The sequence below is a fragment of the Jaculus jaculus genome, chromosome 1 (genome assembly GCF_020740685.1).
Source record: "Jaculus jaculus isolate mJacJac1 chromosome 1, mJacJac1.mat.Y.cur, whole genome shotgun sequence".
NCBI classification, from domain to species: Eukaryota; Metazoa; Chordata; class Mammalia; order Rodentia; family Dipodidae; genus Jaculus; species Jaculus jaculus.
Window position 1 is genome coordinate 115,975,570 of NC_059102.1, and position 3,985 is coordinate 115,979,554.

Below are 3,985 nucleotides of genomic sequence, written 5' to 3' on the forward strand. Positions count from 1 at the left end.
CTTCATATATTTATTTATTTATTTGTTGGGTCTCTTTTAACAGTTTAGTTATGCCTTTATTCACTTAGTGCATTAAAAATGTACTTGTTTTAAAGACCCTATCAAAGTTCACCCTCAGTGTGGCATTTTTTTAAAAAGCAGTATTATAGGAATCTTACCACATTGCAGTTACAATCTTAGATATAATGATATACACAATCTAAAGACAGGCTGAGAATTTACATAATTAAAAACATTAAAAGTTAGCAATGGACAGGTGCATGCAGAGGGAAGGGGGGGTCACCCGTGAGGAGCCAGGGTCCAGAGACAGCCATGATGTTTGCCCTCTGTGAGCAGGCAGCCCTTGGTCTCTCAGACTCCCAAACATGGGCCTGCTGCATACAGTCTGATGTGGGGTGAGCGTGATCATCCCATGAATCTTCAGTGTACGCCTGCAGGTAGCAGGGCTTGCTTCAGTTGGACCTAGCAGGTGTTTAACTCGGCACACACATCTGTTAAGACCGTGTCTCCTGTTTGCTTCACAGCTGACATGCACATGGGGGAGAATCTTGACAGCTCTCTGACTGAACCACCCTTCTAAGTATGAGAAGCTTTTAAGAACATAGCTGTAATACTTAAATAATAAATGTATCTATAGCTGTAAGTCCAGTGGCAGAGGGAATGCATTGAATTTCAGTGCTCTGAATTGACCATTTTGATGTTTTCACTGTACATCTGCTTGCTCCCTCACTGAAGCAGGCATCAGACCAGAGACGATCTACACCAGAAATGCACTTTTCCCTCCACTTTTGTAAGAAACCAGATCCAAACCATCCCTCATCCAAGGTCCCAACTTTCTGCTGAGCAGTGGCTCCTGCTGGGAGAACCATCCAGCCAGCACAGCAGGTGGGAGCTTGCAGCCTTGCTGAGGGTGCACTTGGTATGCTGCTGCCAGGGGTCAGGACCAGGATCCTCACAGTGAGCTCCTGCACACCTGACCATTTTTTTGCACAAGGTCAGAGGCATCTGGGAGCCTGGTTTGACAACCTGGGCTTAGAGACCCATTTAGAGAGTTTCTCTAGGCAAATGGAAGCCCTTCTCTGAAAAGGTGGTACGTTATGTGAACCCAGGGAAGAATCTTGGGCATCCTGATGCCTGGACGCTGCTGCTCCAATTAAAGTCTTTACTGGAGGAGAAAAGCATTGAAATAACTTGGTCTAATTTATTGGCAATTTAAGATGCAAAGCACTTTATTTTTAAACGTCTAAAATTTGAAAACAAGACAGCTCAGTTTAAATAATAGTTTTCCAAAGCCGAATGTGCATGTGTGGAGCTCAGTTTTTCTGGCTGAAATACAAAAAAAAACCCTACATTTGCTAACACCCCTAGGTGGGCACCTACTGTTCTGATGATCTGTGAGTAGATGAACTGATCAAACTCAGCTGGTAACGTCCCTTTTATTCTTGGTAAGGGTTTTAAAAACTTAAGATATTGTTCTGCTCTTACACAGACAGCTTCATTCCAAACGTCTCCTGGGAGGCATACACCATGTACAGGAAGCCGTCTTCATCCTTCTCACTCCCATACACCTCAGAGATGGGTGTGGACACACTCACCATGCTGTGCCCGTTCACCAGGAGGAAGAAGGCTTGATTAGCATTGAGCTGTAGGCGCCTTCTAATTATCTTGATGAGCTCGCTCATGTTGACGTAGTCAGGAACAAGGAACTTGGTTTTATCCAGGACAGGCAGCTGCTTCTCACCCTTGTATCATTCTATGATTACTGGGATCTTGGTGGGATGCTGCTCTTGGATAAGCCAGATATCTTCTACTCTCTGTTCGAAGGTACAGTGTTGCTTGAAAGTCTTTTCTGGCGGCATGGTGCAGGAGTCCCCTGGTCTGTGACAGCTGCTCCCTATCTATTGGCTTTCTGAAGTTAGGGTCTCACTCTAGTCCAGGCTAGTCTTAGGGTGGCTTTAAACTCATGGCAATCCTCCTACCTCTGCCTCCTAAGTGCTGGGATTAAAGTTATGCACCACCACACCCAGCTTCATATATTTACTTTTTACAACTAGCAATTTAAGGCACATGGAAATTTATATGCAACTATTTGATATACTTTTGAAAAGCTTGTTAATAATAGAAAAGTTATTAATAGCAATAATAATTTCAAAAATGAAGAGGTGATATAGTATTGACTGTATAAACTTGTCATTGAAAAGGATTCAAACATATTAAAATGTTATCAACAGCTGTCCAAGGATGATGAGTTACCTTCTTTTTTGCAACTCTGTATTTCACAAAATGATGGATAATGGGCAGGAGTGATGTTTAGTGTTAGGGAAAATCAAATTGTTTAAAAGTTACATTTATATATATTATAGGGCTATACTGCAGCTATCTCTGGCTGAGTGAATGTGTATATTGTTTCTTGCTGGAAGTTTCTTAGTAAATGTTCAATGTTTTGAGAAAAGAAAAAAAAAACACAAAAAATTCTGAAACAAAATACCACTTTTGACTACACAAATCCAATAATTCATCTAAAAGATTTTGGTTTACTTCCCTAATCCTTGACAATCCAACTCTATAATGTAAGATAGTAGACCATTATCAGGTTTTCCTTATAAGAAAGCCACAAACACTGAAGTACTGGAAGCCACAAACAGCTATAGGAAGTCACATTCACTGAGCTGTACATTTGAAAAATGCATGAAATGAGGAGTCAGCATGAGCAATCCTGCTCTAGGAGAAAACAATCCACAGGCATCACCCATCTGCAAAAATGTCTTTCCAGTGCATCACAAATGTGGGCTGATGTCTCTGGGGACAAAAGAAATCTGCAGTCCTTTGAGAGAGAAGAATGTTCAACTCTCAGAAGCCAACATAGATGGTTCAAAAATTCTAAAAGTTAGAACTTTCTATAAGATATACCCATTCCCAGATGGTGAGGTGTAATTGCGGAACAGGAAAAAGGGCAGATCTTGGAACCACATAGTGTCAGTCAGGTTCACATCACTGGCAGAAATCACCTGACCTACAGCAGCTTGTGGGGGAAAAAAAAAAAGGTTTATTTTGGCTTACAGACTCAAGAGGAAGCTCCATGATGGCAGGGGAAAATGATGGCATGAGCAGAGGGTGGACATCACCCCGGGCCAACATAAGGTGGACAACAGGAACAAGAGAGTGTGCCAAACAATGGCATGTGTAAACTGAATATAACACCCATAATTCCAACAATACATCACCTCCAGGAGGCTTTAATTTTCAATTGCCATTATCCAGGGAGACTAGCATTCAGAATACCTAAGTTTATGAGGGATATCTGAGTCAAACACCACATTATGCCCCTGGTCCTCATAAACTGATATCCACACATGATATGAAATACAATGCATTCACTCCAACTTTAAAAGTCCCAATAGTTTTATTCAATCCTAATGATGTTCAAACATCTCTATAATCCAAGGTCTTTTAACTGAACCATAATACCAAAAAATCCTCCCCAAACCCATAATGGCACATTCATACTGCAAAAGATGGCATTGGGCATAGCAAAGAAATATTCAACCAATACAAGATTTAAACAGGGAAAACATCACACTCTGTAGCTCCAAGTCCAGCAACTCTAGTAAGGGACAAGTCTCCAAGTCTGATAATTCTAACCAGCGACAAATCTCTGGAGTTCCAATTCTGCCCCTCCAGCTAGGCTACTCACAGTCCTGGAAAACTTCATCTAGGACCAGCAGCTCTCCTTAGCAGCCATCTCATGGTCTCAGTATCTCCACTGGGTCTCCACTGCAACCCAGGGTTCATTCTCACAGCTCCACTGGGTCTCCATGGAGAAAATCCAGCAAACCTGTTACTCACTCACCCATGACCATTTCCAAAACACAAGACCATGTTGCAAAATCAATGAACTTCTCTTTCCTGCATTTCTTATACTCCATAATACCAGGTAGGGTGCCAATTTGTTAATCCAGGAGGGAATAAAGCAGATGTTGAAGAA

At 41.8% G+C, this 3,985-nt stretch overlaps 1 pseudogene; it reads right to left on the reverse strand.

The window, feature by feature from the left end:
- Window positions 1-1,356: 1,356 nt before the first annotated feature.
- On the reverse strand, window positions 1,357-1,859 carry LOC101611190 (annotated as a pseudogene).
- Between the last annotated feature and the right edge of the window lie 2,126 nt (window positions 1,860-3,985).